The following is an 18,560-nucleotide window of genomic DNA, read 5'->3' as shown; positions in this document are numbered from 1 at the left end:
TATATGTTTTGAGCTCTTTCCAAGTTTTTCTGTACTACAGCCGGGGACCATTTGCTAGTAACAGTCTTTTCCTTCCATGCCAAATTGTCTTTGGTGAAGGGATCTCTGCTTCTGAGAATCTGGAAGGGGCTGTACCCCGTACTTGTGGGCGTGATGCGGTAGGCCCAGATCATGTGTAAAATCTTTCTCCCAGACCTTCCCTATCATGATGGCTGCCTGGATGGATCCCATTAGTACTCTATTAAATCTTTCCACTTGTCCATTTCCCGCAGGATGATATATGGACGTGTGTTTGGCGATGATCTCATTCCTCTCCATGATTTGAATCCATTTTTCTGATGTGAATTGAGGACCGTTATCGCTCAATATGGACTTGGGAATGCCTTCCCTGAGAAAGGTCGTTGTGAGAAACTTAAGTATGGTTTCCGTATCCATTTACTTTTGGACATGAATTTCAGGCCATTTTGAGTACCTGTCTATGATGACACATAGATATTTCGGAGTTCCTTGTTCGTCCAGTATTGGCCCCAGTATGTCAATGGAGAGTTCCTCCCAAGGATTCTTTGGGGCAGCAAATTTCCCTAAGGCCGGCCTCCATGGTGTCATGGTTTTATCTGCACGCTGGCATTGGTCACACTCTCTTACATTTCGTTCAATTTGTATGTCCATGCCAGGCCACCAGTATCCTTGTTTGGCCCTCCGATCTAGATGACCCTCATGCAGTATTGCCAGTAGCCTCAGGATTAGCCCCTCCCGGGGCACCACCTTATCCCCTCTGTATACAAACACACCTTGGTCATCCAGGGACAGTTCCTCTCTTACTTCGAAGTATTTCCTCAAGTTTCCATTTAAATGCCTTTTTCTGGCCATCCTCCGACTATGTGTTCTATCACCTCCTGGATGTTCCTGTCCTCCGCGTACGCATCCTTCCATTCTTGGTTGCTTATTACCTTCTCCGGGTCTTCCATCAATGCCACCATCTCTTCACACGCTTCCTTCTCATCATCGGCTTTTTCCATTGCTGCAGCCCTGGTCAGGTAGTCAGTCACCTTGTTCCTGCTGCCCGGGATGTATTCCACATCATATCGATACTCCAACAGTTTGAGGGTCATTTTTGCAATTCTGGGAGTGGCGCTCGCATGCCCATCAGATGTGAGAACTCTCACCAGAGGTTTGTGGTCCGTTTTAAGGTGGAACCTCGTGCCCCACAAGAACTGGCGAAATCTGCCCATGGCCCACACTACCGCCAGCATTTCCTATTCGATGACGCGAAACTTTTTTTCAGTTTCTTTCAGGGCTCTGGATGCAAAGCTTAATGTCTCCATCGTTCCTCCGCCCCTGTCTTGCATCAGGACTGCTCCCAGCCCCTTGTTGCTGGCATCCGTTGTCAACACCGTTTGACCCTGCAGATGGTATCCCTGGAGGGGTATGGCCTGGACAACATCCCTTTTGATGCAATTGAACTCCTTCTGCGTTTCTTCCGTCCATGCGAATGCCGTTTTCTCTCTGGTGAACTGCCTCATGTGGTGGGTCTTGGTGGCGAAGTGTTGTACGAACTTGCTGTAATATTCAGCCATCCCTAGAAAGCACCTAACTTCTTCCTTGCTGGAGGGAGGTGGAACATCACATATTGCTCTCACATTCTCCTTCTTTGGTGTGATACCCTGTTCACTAATTCCATGTCACAGATAGGTGACAGAGGCCATCTCTAAATGGCACTTCTGCCACTCTGCGGTCAGTCCCGTATCCTCCAGTACATTCAATACCCTGGACAATTTGGTGTTGTGGTCTCGTTGGTCCCTGCCCATCACCAGGATATCATCTTGAAAGTATTGGATCCCTTCCATGTCTTTAAAGAGGCGGTGCATGAGTTTCTGGAAGACGGCTGCTGCTGAGGCAAGGCCAAAGGGCATTCTGCAGAATTGGTAACACCCAAAGGGAGTTATGAATGACGTCCGCTTTCTACTCTCTGGGTGTAATGCTATCTGGTGGTACGCCGACGTCAGATCAATGGTGGAGTACCATTTTTTCCTTTGGTTTTCGCCAGCATTTCCTCGATGCAGGGTAACGGGAACTATTCCACCACAATGTTTTTGTTAAGTTCACGCAGGTCCACGCACAACCGGACCTTGCCGTTAGGCTTCATTACAACCACCATGTGATGGGTTCTATTATTCCGTTCCTTTCCAGCTCTCATAGTTCCTGTTGCACTGCTTCCCTCACTGCGATCGGCATATTCCTCACTTTGTGTGATACCGGCTTGGCATCCATCTTGAGTACAATCTTATGCGAGAATTTTTCCAATTTCCCGACCTTTCCGCCGAACACCTTTTGGGAAGTTTCTTTTCCATTTTTCTAGGTCTGGCCATGGTTCCGGCGCCGTCATCGGCACCTGTACCGCTCCACCGGGGTCCAGCTTGATGCCTAGGTCTCCTTGATCCATCCAGCCCAGGACTGACGGGCCCTTTTCTGCTACATGTAATTTGCAAGCGGCACTGCGTCCCCTGAACTCGAATTTCAACGGTCTGAACCCCACCATCGGGTTGCGATCTCCAAGGTACGTGACAGGTCTGATGTCTGGCGGTTCCAACTGTGGACCCAAATGAGGCGTGAACTTCTCAGTCCACACTGCTCTCTGGACTATCGTGTATGGCGATCCTGAGTCTGCCATGATGCTTATCATCACACCGCCTATTAACATGTCCAGTAACGGTTTGTTCGACCTCCTGGCGTCCACACTTAGAACTTGATCCTCTATGCATAGAACCTCGTCCTCTTTTGACGTCTCTCTACTATATCTTCTTGGTCTTGGTCCACATACTTCACCGTGTTGCTTCCTGCTTTCCTCCGATATACCTTTTCGTAATGCCCCATTATGCTGCAAAACATGCACTTTGCACGGAACGCCGGGCATCTCTTGTCGTGTGCTTCATGAGCCATACTGCCACAGCGATAGCCGGGATTCTTAACTCCTTTCGTCTGCTTCCCTTGTGGTCTCTGTTTCTCCGGCCATCTGTTGAGACTTCTGTATGCCGCACCTGTGTTCTTATTTCCGCCTTTGGGTTCTTCTTCATCTATCTTATTTACCATTGGCCTCGCTGCTGGTTCTCTTTTTGCTGCGTCTGCGCATCTCCGCGCCAATTCAGCCTTCTTCACTATCGCGATCACTTCTTTCAACGAGGCATCACCTCTCGCCCATAGTTTGTCTTGCACCGTTTTGTTTGTCGTGTGCATCACAATTTGGTCCTTGATGAACTCGTCATGGAGGGCGCCATATTTACACGTGGGCGCTAGTCTTTTTAGTGCCGCCATATACTCGTCGATCGATTCGCCATTTTCTTTCTTCCGCTGCTGAAAGTTGTAGCGGTCGATCGACATACACACACTGCCGGCCGGTAGTGCTCGTTGAGTTCTTCTATCGCGTGGGCGTAGACGTCATCGTCCATCTTGCCGAGGCTTGGGTACTAGGTTCTTGAATACCCTGATCCCTTCCGGGCCTAGATTGTGTAGTAAAATCCTTCTTTTCCTTTTGCTCGAGAACTCCTCCTCATTTTCATCTTCCAGGACCTCTATATTATTTGAGATGTACTCTCTCCAGTCCTCCCACTTCATCAGGTGCTCTCCCGGTTTGGGCAGGAACGGTATCGGTGCCGTCACTGAGGATGTTTGTGCACACATGGCTTCGCGCTTTTCCTGTGCCGTACTCTGGCTCTTGGGGCTATCTGGCGCACTGCTCTCCTCTCCCTTTTCTGGATGGAGCTGGGGACTTCCTGCGTCTCCTCTATCTCTGCCCCCTAATTCCGCCAGTGCTCCTGCTCAGTTGGGGTCCCCTTTTGCACTTCCTTGTGCCTGTTAGGGCCTTGGTGGGCTGTCTTCCCACTGCTTCACCCTTCGCGGTGACGTAGCGTGAACACTAGAGCGCCGACTCTACAGCATAGAATAATATTTACAACACATCTTCCTTACAAAAATACAGTAAATATATAAAATTGAACAAAAGATAAACAACAAAAATAAATTAATTGCAACAATAATCATTCAGATATGCAGGTGGTTAACGGTACCATGTCGCTCTAGGATTGACATCAAAAGAGGATTTATGAGAGGAAGAAGCATGAGAGGAAGAAACATTAGAACTGCCACAATCAGTAGCATCACCTCCACCATCAGAACTTCTGTTGACAGGAGAAGAAAATGAAACAGTTTTCTGTAGGTGATAACATGTAACCACTGTTCCCACTGTCCGAAAACACATCAGAGGAATCCTGCAACACAATATCAGAAGGCAAAGATCTATTCTTTTGATGTAGTGCTACCCTTCTGATATTCCATTTATCACCATTAGCGAGTACAACATAGTGTGGAAAAACCTCCTTCACAGAAAAAGGACCCCTACATTTTGACAAACCCTTACAGATTCCACCACGCACAAAATATTATCAGTGCAAGTAGATAATTCATCAATAACTTTAAGGAAAGGTCTGACAGAGACTTGTGAACAGCTTTCCCTCCTAGATCCATTTTTATGACCTCTTTCAATGTGAAATCATTTTGCATAGCTTTAATCCATTCATCCTTTGAAAATGACCCATCACCGAGTGACAGAACGTCTTGAATCCACGCCACACTCTTCATTAGTATCCACGTTGTAACAATCATTTGAAGTGTTATCAACATTGGTAGAGCGTCTAGTCAAACAGTCAGCCTGAAAATTACGCCAACCTTGAACATGGATAATTTCAAAATGATAGTCTTGTAACCTAGCAGCCAACCTCGCTAATCTAGGTGAACCCTTTATTGCACCACCAGGAGAAAGAATGCGAATTAGAGGTTTATGGTCCGTTTTAAGGATAAAACCTAGTGCCCCAAAGATGGTTGCGAAAATATTGTGTGCCCCAGACAGCTGCCAATGCCTCCTTTTCTATAACTGAATAATTTAATTCAGAAGAAGACAAAGTGCGTGATGCAAAAGCAATAGGGCGTTCATCCTCCCTATGCTTCTGCAGAAGCACAGCCCCTATCCCTGTTGCACTGGCATCAACCATCAATGTTGAAGTATATTTAGTGTTAAAAGGCGCAAGTACATTCGCTTCACACAATTCTTTCTTAACTTGTCTAAAAGTTGAATCCTGGTCAGGGCCCCATACAAACGTTGTTTCCCTTCTTCAAGAGAATGCGCACATTTGTAGTTTTTTCTGAAAAGTTTTTAATACATTTAGATTAAAACTCTAGGAGTCCCATGAACGATCTAAGCTGATCTTTATCAACCGGACATGGGGCAGATCATATCGCTTCAAGCAAATCTTTTTTCGGTTTCACACCAGAGGCTGAAATCTCATGCTCAAGATACTCAACATGCTGAGCAAGAAATGAACATTTTTCCTTACGTAAGGTAAGACCTGTGTCTGAGATTCTATGTAAAACCTGTCTAAGCACAAGGTTATGATCTGCCACCGATTGACCAAAAACAAAATGTCGTCTTGAAAATGCACGACTTTTTGTATCCCTTTGAAAATCTCAGTAACCATGCACTGGAATTCGCTGGCTGCTGAAATCAACCCAAAGGGAAGGCGTGTGAATTTAAAAATTCCTTCAGTGGTGATGAAGGCCGTGAGGTGCTTACAGCTGTCATGTAATCTCATTTGGTGGTACGCACTCTTGAGGTATAATTTTGAAAAGAATTTCGCACCCTCAAGAGTGGATACCAGTTCACCAATGTTGGGTAACGGAAATGTGTCTGCAATGACACTTATTCAGAGGCCTTAAATCGACACAGAATCTCACCTTTCCATCCGATTTCTTCAAAACCACCACTGGAGACACCCATGGTGACGCCTCCACAGGTTCAATAACTCCTCCACAGGTTCAATAACTCCACTCTGAAGCATCTCATCCAACAAAATCTTTTTTTTTTATATTATTTTTATTGAATAAAAACAAAGAAAGGCATATACAGGATCCAAGATTGCAGAGACTCAAAGAGGGTAGAGTAACATATCATCCAACATTACAATAAACATTACAGTGATGGGGGAAGGGGGAGGAAAAGGGAGCAGTAGAGTCAATAATAGTAAAGGGTCAGGGGGAAAGCAAGACACCAGGGACCATAGGCTCAGGTTGATCACATATATCTCCTATATCGGTTCCAAGGGCCCCAAATCTTATGCCATTTTCGGGGGCGACCCCGAGCCAAGTACACTGTGTGCATCAATCCATGTTTTCCACCCAAACATCAAGTGTAGGAGGCCTTGGGGACCCCTATAGTTATAGCTCCTCCACAGAACGAAAATAACTAGCTGGGACGACATCAAGGGTGAAGGGCATAAAGAAAACGAGGGAGTGACATCATTTTAAAAAGGCCCGCACGCCCAAGCATTGACAATGGGAAGTTTCCGCCAGTTCACAACATCTTGCTTTAACCGGGTCGAGGGAGAAGGTTTCTCTCATATCGGACTGCCGAATCCATCGAAATATAGATTCCGAGATATCGGAACCCATCCCGTGCAATCTGGATAGGACAATTATGCGGTGGGGTCGGTATTTCGCCACTGAGAACATATAAATAGGATTTCGCTCAGTTAATGACCAAGCCGGAGTTTCTGCGGAAGGAGGCCAGAACATCACAGAGTACTATTAAGGATTTCCTGTGGGAGGTCAAATACAGCAAGATGTCGTCTGCATATAATGAGATAAGGTCCTCAAACTGCGGAGACGAGTTAATACCCTTCATCGAGGGCTCCCAGCGTATTCAAGCCGCAAGAGGCTCGAGGGCTAAGGCAAATAAGAGAGGCGACAGCGGGCAACCCTGGCGAGTACCTCGTCCAAGCGAAAAAGGCCCTGAGACGCAACCATTGACTACAATCTGGGCGAGCTGGTCTGCGTAAAGAAGACGCACCCAGCCAATGAAATCTTAACCGAATTTAGCCAGTACCGCCCACAAATACGGCCATTCAACAGTATCAAACGCCATCGTGGCATCTAATGACGCCAAAATGGCCGATTCACGCAATGTCGAGGCTTTCGCGAGTACGCCATGTAAACGCCTAAGATTCAGCGCCGTATTTCTGTGCGGGATAAAGCCCGATCAGTCTATTAGCTAACAATTTAGCGAGAACCTTAGGTTCAGCATTTAACAATGATATCGGTCTATACGAGGCACATCTATTCCTAGGTTTTCCCTCCTTGTGAATCACAACTATCGAAGCTAATCTCTGTTCATGAGGAAGGAGACCACGATCTCGGGACTCCAAAAACATATCCCTCAAATACGGAGCAATCCTATCCGGGCGAAGCTTATAGAACTCAATCGGGAGACCGTTGGGACCCATCGCCTTACCAGAATTCAGAGAACGCATTGCCAACGCCACCTCATCTGCAGTGATCTTACTATCCACAAGGTCCCTATCCTCCACAGACAGGCACGGGAGTGCAATGTCTCGTAACAACAAACATGAGTCCTCCTCCGGTCTGTCCGACACGGAAGAGTACACAGATCTAAAATGGTCAGCGAAGCATGCCACTATCTCTTGTGGGTCTGTGACCAGAACACCGCCCTCTACCTCGATCTCCGGTACTACACGATTGGCTCTGTCTTTTCTGACCAGCCATGCGATAAATTTGCTCGCCTTATCCCCAACATCATAGAGACGCCCCTGTTGTTCTCAACTAAGGGCCTTCGCGCCGTCTGTCACCAATGTTCTATAATCCAACTGCTTCAAGCGCAGGACATGTAGTCTAGAGCAGGTAACCTCCTGTTCCAATTCCAGTTCTAAATCAACTATCTCCGTCTCTAACCTCACCACATCCTCTTCCTTCTGTTTTTTAACACCAGCAATGAAAGAGAGAGCTTGACCTCGAATGACAGTCTTGAAAGCTTCCCATAGCGATATAGAGGAAGAAACCGAACCCTCATTTTTGGAGAAATAAAGTTCCAATGCCTTAACCAGTGCACAACGAATCTTGGGATCACGAAGATACCAAGGGTTAATAGGAGCCACCCTCCCCCCCAGAACCCGGCGCTAATTCAAATCTAAACCAGAGCGGGGATTGGTCAGAAATACCCCGAGCCAAATGCCTGACCTCCGTGACATAGGAAGCCTGTGCAGCCGGCACCAGTACATAGTCTATCCTGGAGAGACTACCGTGGACTCCGGAAATAAACGTATATTGCCGTTGAGTAGTATGAAGCAATCTCCAACAGTGTACCAGGCCCATCGTATCAATGTAGCCAGCCCTGAGCTCCCCTTAGATCCCTAGGTGGGTCCCTATCCAACAAACCAGATACCACTGAATTAAAGTCACCCCCCAGAATCAGAAACCCCCCAGGGAGATCCAGTAGAACTCGACCCAGGTCGGCAAAGGTAGTAGACTGTAAGCCAGGAGAAACATAAACAGACATCAAGGAACGTGTGCGGCCCTCCCACCGCCCGATAGAGCCACATAGCACCCTCTCTCATCAAGGATCATTGAATCCACTTCGAACGGAAGAGAGTTCTTAAGGAGGATTCCAACCCCACGGGAACCGGATGTAAACCCAGCATGAGCAACCAAATGATATCTCTTTCTATTCATGGCGTGACATGTATTACCAACCAAGTGTGTTTCCTGTAACAAACTCAAGTCCGGGGAGTGTCGCTCAGAAGTTGCAACACCACCCCACGCTTAATCCTGTCCCCCAACCCATTAACATTCCATCTTATCAACCTCAACCCCCCATCATGAAACAGAAAGAAGACCCATCTCCCCACCGAGTCCCGCACCTCGATGTAAGCCTCTTGCAATATAGCGCCTTGCTGAAAAAGGAAACAAAAAAACACCCCCCACCACCTCTTCCCAAACAATTCGATACAACACCCCCCACCCTGCACCCCTGCTTTCGACTATAGAGCCACCCCAACTTGCAGTGTGCCTGTCGCCCCCTCATCTAAACTAAACTACAAAAAGTAAAGCTGAGGAGGAGAGAGACCCTCCGGTAGCTCAGTAACCTCCCCATTTCAGCTGTATGGAACTGCACATAACAATTAGAACCACAGCAATAGGAAATACCCCGGCGACCCCAGGAGTCAGATGAGCGAGACTTATTCCTGGTCCATATGTCCACTCATAGCCCCACCAGATTGTCCCCCCATATCTTGATGGGCCGGCAACGTATCCAACCAGTTGGCCACCATTTCAGGCTTGTCGAAGAAATAGGTCCGTTCATCACTTTCGATTCTCAGCTTGGATGGAAAAAGCATGGCGTATTTAAGTCCCATGTCCCGAAGTCGTCTCTTCACCCCCATGAAGCTGAGTCTTTGTCTTTGAGCCGCTTGAGTGAAGTCCGGAAAAAAGCTGATAGATGAGTTCTCAAACTGCAAGGGCCCACTCGCACAAGAGGCCTGAAGAACAACGTCTCTGTCTCGGAAGTTAAAGATCCATGCTATAATAGGCCTCGGAGGGGCGCCCACTTTCGGTTTTCCACCAGGGACTCTATGAGCTCGCTCCAGCGTAAAAAATTTACTGAGTCCCTTGGGCCGTAGATGGTTAGCGATAAGGTCTTCAACAAAGAGGTCGGCAGCTTGGTCTTCCGCCTTTTCCGGAACTCCGATTATACGGACATTGTTCCTTCGGGCCCTCCCTTCAAAATCCTCCAGGCGACGGACAACTGTGTCATTCACGGCCCTCAGATTTCGGACTGCAGTCTGTAGCTCCAAGACGTCATCCGTTAAACTCGACGTTTTAATATCTAGCGATTTGACCTTTTCGTTTGTTTTTTTTAAGGTCCGTGCGAATCAAATTCACATCTATAGCCACAGTGTCCAATTTATGTGCATGCAAGGGCCTCAATCTGTTGCCCGAGGGTTGACCTGACTCCCTCGATTGCGCCCATAACGTCCATTAATGTTGGCTCGGTTTTCGAAGCAGAGGAATCCTTCGTCGCATCTTGGGACTTGCCCGGGCTACCGAGCGATCCTTTAACTTGGGTATATCTATCCATGACATTGGACTGGGTGTATCCACCCTTCTGTTGGTTCTCAACTTCTGTTTGTCCCCCTCCGGTTTGCTCGCCATTTCAGAACAGTCTCAATTCTAGACAGGGGGGTAACCAGTCTCCGGGTGAACAGGTCATAGAAAAGATCAGGAAAGTACAAGACGGGCCTCGGGCCATGCACACGAATTAGCCCAAAAGAAGTACGGCGAACCCCTTAGGCTAAAGTCAAATAACTCGTATATTTGTAAAATACGATTAAGCGCCAAGAGGGGTAGGAGCCGCCACCACAATGAGGCATCTTCCGATTCCAAGATCAGTCCAAGTGTCAAAAACGAAAGTGAAAGTGAGACTGTGCCAGCCTCCTCCGCAAGCCCGTGCCGATGTTGTTCAATTACACCTCGGGGACTCTGCCAACCCAAGCACTGGGCATTCGGGAGATGAGGGCCGCAAATTTCTCCACCTCACAACTTCGGCTCCCGGGGTCCGATCGGGACGCGGTTTTCAGCTTTCATCTCTCTCGTGGTTCATACACTCGGAGACATCAACAGCAATCAGGATATCTGGCAGGATATATGCGGGAGGGTACGAGGGTCTCGGGAGCCCCTCGCTCACGCGGCCATCTTAGATGCGCGCAAAGCTCCTCCCATCCAACAAATTCTTAACCTCATCCCTAATGGAGAGTGGAATCCTTCTCAATTTGTGCTGTACAGGTATTGAATTTTCTCTAATTTTAATGAGATGAGAATAGCCATTCAGTTCCCCCAACTCTTTTTTAAACACAGATGGAAATTCACCCAAAATTGTGTCAATACAGTCATCTTCAATAACTATTACCTGATCAGGTGCCCTAGGATGTATAATGATGTATAGATCATACTGGTGTACCCAGCCTAAAATTGCTGGACCTTCAACAGAAACATATACTTTACCTGTAGTGAGTCTATTTTTAAAAACTATTTCAGACACAAAATGACCCACATGTCAATTGTTTCACCTTGAAAACCCCTAGGTGAAATGTCACTTTTCAATAAAGTCTTATCACTCCAAAGCATCTTGAAGATGGAGTTGGGTATGATGGTATATATAGACCCAGTGTCTACCATCAGTGACACTTCTTGTCCATCTATCAAAAAACTGGCTTTAGGTCTATTCTGTCTTATGTCGTCTTCACTAACAAACGTCAATGTCGTCAACAATCAGTAGTCGATCTTTCCCAGCTCTAGAAATGTCAAAATGTTCCTCAACAACAGCAGCTTTTTGCTTAGGCTTTGTCTTGCACATTTTCGAAAAATGCCCTAAACGTCCACATTTTAAACATTCCTTATTAGCTGTAAAACAAAATCTTGCTTCAGATGTGTGAGTATTGCTACCGCACCTTGAACAAAACTTATTGCTAGGAATGTTCCTCCTGAAGTTGTTTTTGAATTTGTTCTTGACTACAGCTGCGGGGTCATCACCATAAGCCGCACTTTCATCACAGTAGTTTTTTTATGAAACTTCACTAACTTTTTGTGTGGACCGTTTATTTTCTGAGACTCGATAACTTCACTGCATTTCTCAGATTCCTCAATCACTTTAGCCAGTTCAATCACAGTTTTCAATGTGGGATTTTTTGCCGCCCACAATCTTTCCTGAATCTTACGATTGTGCAATGCAACAATCAATTGGTCCCTGATGAGTTCATCACTCATTGCCCCAAACTTACATTTAATGGATAGCTCTCTCAAACGAGCAACAAAATCATCAATAGACTCTTCACTCTTCTGTTTCTGGGTATAAAATTTATAGCGATTCATGATAAGGTTTTCCTCTTTTGAGAATCTGACCTCCAACCTGGAAACTGAATCTTTATACTCATCGGGCATGGCTTGGCCGTTTGCTTGCAACGCTATGGGTAAAAATCTGAAGACATGTTTTCCTTCTTTTCCCAAAGTACTTAGCAGAATTGCTTTCTTTCTTTTAGCAGAAAATTCCTGACCATCGAGTGCCTCTAAATAATTATCAAACATGATAAACCAGTCTTCCCAAGGTATGACCGGATTACCTGGTTCACTCAAAAATTGAGATGGAAGGGTAACATTTACTTGTTGTGCCATGGTTCACTATGAATGATTACGAGTACTTAGAACAGTAAATGCTTGACAGTTCTTATTTATCCTCAACAAATGTAATTCAATATAGTTATGACAGTAAGTTGCACTTGAGTATTACCGAAAATGTTTAACCTAAACTCTTTCAAGCTTGCAATTCCCTTTCTTAAAAATATTCTTATCCAAAGCGTTGTTACTCGTAAAAATACCTTTTATTTGTGAGTACAGTTGACTGTCCATTAACTTTCGGCTTGTTATTAAAATCTGTTCAATCCGTCACTTTCCGTGATTATCGCTCCACATCGTAAATCCTGTTACCACCGATACGTTAACTGTATTTCAATATGTTTCAAAATGGCCGCTTTCAAAAACTAGGCTTGAAACGCACAAGAAAGCGTCTCATCCGCACATTACCGACAGGAACACTAGAACACACGTGAAGAACGTAGTGCGTGTTGCGTCCGCTCCGAGAATGGCAGAATGACAAGAAGCTGCAGAACATCTTGCCTGCCCCGTAGAATTCCAAAATGTTGCTAAGACATGTTTTAGAGCCGCACGCTCTCCTTACATGTCAACCGCCGAAAGGTATTTCCAATATTCCCTTTTTGTTTAAAATCCTTTAGTTTCTGTGGCTTGAGATTTTTCGCGATGCTCTCCTAAATCTTTAGCGCCAAAGTTAATGGTGTAGCTCCGTGGGTTCTCTCGCAAAGGGTCTTCTCCACCGTCGCTTGTGAATAATGCGAAATCCACTTAAAATGTTCTCCTCCTCTGGCTCAGGTCAGCACTAATCGTCGCCAGAAATGTGGTAAAAGAAGTCCATTACTCGATAGCTGGATTAAGTATTTATTTGAGGAGTAGCAGTAGAGAACAACCCAAACGCCTGCTGACCAGCTCCAACTGAATATCAGAGAACATGGAGCGTGGAGCTAGAGCAAGCACATTCTGGAATGCAGGAGATACAGAAAGAGAGAGGAATCAAACCAATCAAAGCATAGAATAATAAGATATCACGCGAGTCACCCACAATAATACACTTTTAATGGACCTCTCGCCCACAGCATGTCTTTCCTCCCCAACTTGTAAGACAAAACTCACATGTATGGCATGGACATACACGTAAAATCCAAAACAAAGGGGCATATTTGCAAGCCCCTATCGTCATCACAACCTCACTTTTCAGGATGTTGTAGTGGCGATAGGTGCTTCGCCTTATTTACATGGCAGCGTTAAGCCACGTATGCTGCCTTGTAAATATGGCACCCTTTCAAGCTACACTTAGCACGAAAGGGGTGGGCAATTGGTGTTACAGTGGACGTTTCACCGCAACACCCATTGATTTTGACGCTGCCCCCAATTTACAAGGGTGGACACCTTCCTGCATATCAACAATCTTCCCCTCAACCCAGACACCCTTGCACCAACGGTGTCTGCGTTGGTGCTAGGCTATTGAGAAACACAGAGCTGTACCATATTGTTGTAAATATTGTGCAGCCCTGTCTTTCAGAAGTGGGGGAGTGCGGTGTTAAAACAGTAAGGCTAATGCCGCACTACATCACTTCTTAGTAAATATGCCCCAAGATACGGACAGAAGAGAAGACCAAAACAGTGGAAACAAAAGGTTTCACATAGTTGTGTAGGTTCGTTAGCGGCACTCCATTACATTGAGGCATATTTACAAGAATGTAACGACGCCTTAGCGGCCGTCAATTTTTTGATGTTACGGCAGCTTTTTTTTATCGCCTTATTTAAAAGTTGCCGTTAACTACAGTTAGCTGCACTTTCTCAGCATAAACGGGAATTTACAAGATTGCCCTTTCTGTTAGCGGGACTTAACGAAAATGAGATGCAAGGTAGGCGTTCCCGTGAAAAACCTGCTGCAAACCGCACTTCGCTATATTTACAATAACATTCTTGTACGTTGATAACCCCCAAAACTGCTGCTAAGTCCAGTTAGAGACAGTTTTTAAGACCACAAAATAACTGGTCCTAAAATTGGTGCGCAAACTTGGGTCCACAGATCTTTGAGTGTTGAACAGCGATGCAAGGAATATTGCTGTGCTGCCCTGCGCCAAAACAAAAGGTCAGTAATGCGCCCTCTCAATAAGATAGGTTGCATTCTTGGGCCTCATTCATGAAAAGTGTTGCATTGCTGCGACAAAACAGTGTGGCAACACTTTTCACTGCGCCCTCCTTGCGACAACATGTAGGTACTGTATGGAGCTACATGTTGCAGTCAATGACAGATATGTCTGAAATCCTGACATATCTGTTGATGCTAAAGTCACGCATTGCTGCAGTTGTGGCCCAAGCATGACGCACCTCTAGCAGAGCATGGGGCGAGCGTCTCCATATGGCCGTGCATCACCCTTACGCCTGCCATGAGGCAAGCTTAAGGTTTTGACACAGTGGCGTCCTAGAATTGTCGCAGTGAAATCTGACATTTCACTACATCACTCCTACGAGGCTTTGTTGCGTGAGAACACCGACGCTCCATAGATCATACCTGATGCAGGTATAAAATGTAACTGGGCTTCACAAGTTCATATATCTGCCTAGATGCATCACTTTGTAAATATGGCACAACATGGTGCAAAATTCACGCTGCAAGTACATCAAGAAAATGACGTACCAGCAGCGTTCAACTGTCAGAAGGGGCTCAGGGGCCCTGTCTTTTCCCCCTACAATGGCTGCCAAGCGCCAACGCAGGCACCCTTGTGCCATGGTACAAGGGTGACTGTGTTGCGGAGTTGATTGATGTTGTGTCTCCACCTCTTCTTGAGACGTCTACAGGTGCGTCTGAGCTAGTGGAGGGTGGGAGTGAACCAGTTGGCCTTCTTGAACTGTTTGCCTCATTTATTCTGAGGGGTGCCAGAGTGTTGGCGCAATTAGAGATTAATCGGTGGAGGTTGTGCGATGTGGTATTGGCATCTATAAGCGTTGACGGAGAGGTGGTGCTGAGGGAGTTGACGAGAAGTTCTTCTGTGGCCTTGATCCAGCTGCGACGGGGAGGGGGCAATGATGGCGGTCGTGTACGGTGGGCAGGTGAAGGCGTGATGTATACAATGTTGGTTGGCCCAGGAGAGTTTGGTGGTGTGGCTTTTGTTGAATGTTTCAGCTGGCGGAGAAGACTGTCGGCGTACGAGATGATGTTGAGGTCGGGCCACTTGTGCGAGGGGGGCTATGTAGATGTTGAACAGTGTCGGGCTGAGGGATGAGCCCTGGGGTACTCCGCAGATGATGTTGGTGGCTTCGGAACGGAAGGGTGGAAGGCGGACGCTCTGGGTTCTGCCGGAGAGGAAGGACGTGGTCCAGTCGAGGGCCTTCTCTTGGATTCCAGTTTCATGGAGGCGAGTCATAAGTGTGTGGTGGTAGACCGTGTCGAAGGCGGCTGACAGGTCCAGGAGGATACTGCCGTTGTCTAGTTGTCGTCTGATGTCGTCTGTGGCAGCGATGAAGGCTGTCTTGGGGCTTTGGTTTCGTCTGAATCCAGACTGGGATGGGTCTAAGATGTTGTTGTCCTCGAGGTGGCGGGCCAGTTGCGGGTTGACGATTTTCTCGATGACCTTTGCTGGAAATCGGAGCAGGGAGATGGGCCGGAAGTTCTTGAGATCCCTGGGGTCCTCATTGGGCTTCTTGAGGAGGGCGCTGATGTCGGCGTGCTTCCAGCTTTCCGGGAATGTAGCTATCTCAAAGGAGATGTTGATGACCTTCCGTAGTTGGGGTGCGATGTCTGCTTTGTTGAATACGTGGTGTGGGCAGGGGTCTGATGGTGAACCTGAGTGGATGGAGTTCATGACCTTGCGTGTCTCGTTGACGTTGGTCCAGGAGGTCAGGCGGTTGGTGCGGGTGGTGTTCGGAGGGGGTGTGGAGTCTGGCGTGGTCGGGGTAGACTTGGTGTTGAAGCTGTCGTGGATGTCAGCGATCTTGCGGTGGAAGAAGGTGGCCAGTGAGTCGCACAGTTCTTAGGATGTCGTTGGCGCTGGGGTTGGAGAGTTCCTTCACGATGCTGAAGAGCTCTTTGCTGTCGTGTGCATTGTTATTTAGGCGTGTTTTGAAGGAAGATCTCTTTGCTAGTCCGATGAGGTGGTGATGTCTGCGGGTGGCGTTCTTGTGCGCTGCGTGGCTGTCCGGAGAACGATCGTGGGGCAATTTCTTCTCCAGATTCCGGCATGCACATTTGAGGGTCTGGAGCTCTTTGGTGAACCAGGTGGCTTTCTTGCTGGTGCGGCTGTTGAAGGGTTTCTTGAGCGGGGTGAGGGTGTTGGCGCAGTCGTCGATCCACTGCATGAGGTTGCAGGCGGCGGCGTCTGGGTTGGTGGGTGGGTTCTGGGCGAGGGTGGTCGTCAGCTGGTCTGCGGTGACTTTGTTCCAGCAGCGGGGTGGCAGCTCTCTGGTGAGGTGGTGCATGGTGGGTTTCTTGAAGGTGAAATGGATGCAACGGTGGTCCGTCCAGTGGAGTTCGGTTGTGTGGTTGAAGGCGACGTGGGTGCTCGTGGAGAAGACTAGGTTAAGCGTGTGGCCTGCGGCGTGAGTGGGTGCGGTGACGAGTTTTCTGAGGCGACGAGTTTTCTGAGGCGACGAGTTGTCTGAGGCCAAGGTTGTCGATAAGGGTGGTGGAGTTTGCGTCGTAGTTGCTCTCAGGTCCCCTAGGAGGATGTAGTCCCTGGAGGCAAGTGTGCTGGCAAGGTCAGGGATGTGGTCACTGAATGTGTCCAGGGACCGTGGGGTCTGTAGACGAGTGTTCCTCTGAGGGTGGTGTTGGGGTCCGTGTGGATCCGGAAGTGCAGGTGTTCGGCGGTGTTGAGGGTGTCGTCTGCATGGGTGGAGACCAGGAGGGTGGATTTGTGGACTATGGCTATTCCTCCTCCGATTCCTTTGGTGCGATCCCTGCGGGTGATCTTGTAGCCGTCCGGGATGGCTATGGCGGGCACCGAGGAGTCATTCCACCAAGTCTTGGTCAGGAAGGCGACGTCCGGGGCGGAGGTGTCAAGCAGGTCCCAGAGCTTAACGGCGTGTTTGCGTGTGGAGCGGGTGTTGAGGAGTATGCAGCAAAGGTGGTTGGGTCCAGTCTTTGGAGGTTTGGTGGCTCTGTTGCAGGTGAAGCTGCAGGTGCGGCAGGAGAAAGGTCTGTGGGTGCGTTCCAGGGCGGCCTGGAAGCAGCGGTGATCTCAGTCGACGTTGAGTGTGTGGAGGGTGCTGGCATCGTAGCAGAGTCTGGTGTCGTGGCGTTCGCGGGGTTCAGGGGTGTTGGCGTTGGGCGTGGGAGGGAGGGGCAGCTGGGAGGCGGATGGCGAATGGGAGCGGGGCAGGGGGTGGGGCTGGAGGGAACGCAGCGGCGGGAACAGCAAGGGACTCAGAAAGTAAAAGGGGGCAGGCCACAGGGGAGGCAGTGGCGGGACGACAGCGCAGAGGGAACAGAAGGCAAAATGGGCAAAATAGCACAGGGACAAAACAGTGGAGCAGACAAGAAATACAGTGATACAGTAAGCACAATAAACACACTGAGCACACTAAAAGAAGACCAAAGCAGGCAGTACCAAGGTGTCGATCGGCAGCACAGCTGCTCAGAGGGCTCGAACACATTTCAGCAGAGGCAGTAGGGAACGGGCGCAGTCAGGTGGAGCTGCGTGGCGTGGGGAGTGACCTGTCTGCCAGGGACAGGGTCAAGAGTCGCTCTCACTGTCACGCAGCGGCCACCATAAGTAGGGGAGGTAGGAGGTAGGGGCAGCTGGGAGGCGGGTGGCGGACAGCGAATGGAGCGGGCGGCGGGGCCACAGGGTACGCAGCGGCCCCGCGAACGCTAGTGTTATCAGCAACATTCGCCACCGCTATCAGATCCTATTGCCATGTAGCGACGTATTGTAAATGCATTGGTACCATGGGGATAGTTTTAGGCAATACGCAGAGGTAAGACAATTGCTGCTAACGCTAGTTAGCAGCAATTCTTGTAAATATACTCCATAGTCTTTTTCAGAGCCACCTCTCTGGGTTGGCTGAGTCGTTGACTCACGCACCCCTGTACATTGATTATAGGTCAGGGCCCTCAGTCCTAGGGGGCAAATCTCTAGTGTCTCCTTGGGACAGCATGGGGACATGACTATGTGCCTCAGAGGTGGTCGACCTGAAACTCTCTTGTCTTCTTCTCGAAAACTGGGTTGGTCCGCTTCTGACGACGTGGCTTTTAGCCCGCCTCTGAATGCTTTAAAGAAAGACAAGTTTTAACCGAGTGACCCTTTCCATCCCTCCACACGCGATGATCATTGCCTCTCTTATCTTTGTGACTTCCCACAGGTGTGGTTCAAACGGTTCCCGAAACCTTGACGAAAACTTTGTCCCCTTGCTGCATAGCTGCCAAGGTTTCAGATTGCTAATATGTGACATTTTCATAATTTCAGTGTACTTATGAGTGACATTCAACAACTATGAGTGACACTTTCTCGTGACCAAAAATCAAGCAATGAAGACGAGGGAAACATAAATATCAGAAATTACACCCTCAT

The sequence above is a fragment of the Lissotriton vulgaris genome, chromosome 2_1 (assembly GCF_964263255.1).
Source record: "Lissotriton vulgaris chromosome 2_1, aLisVul1.2, whole genome shotgun sequence".
In the NCBI taxonomy this organism is placed as follows: Eukaryota; Metazoa; Chordata; class Amphibia; order Caudata; family Salamandridae; genus Lissotriton; species Lissotriton vulgaris.
This window is presented reverse-complemented; position numbering follows the sequence as displayed.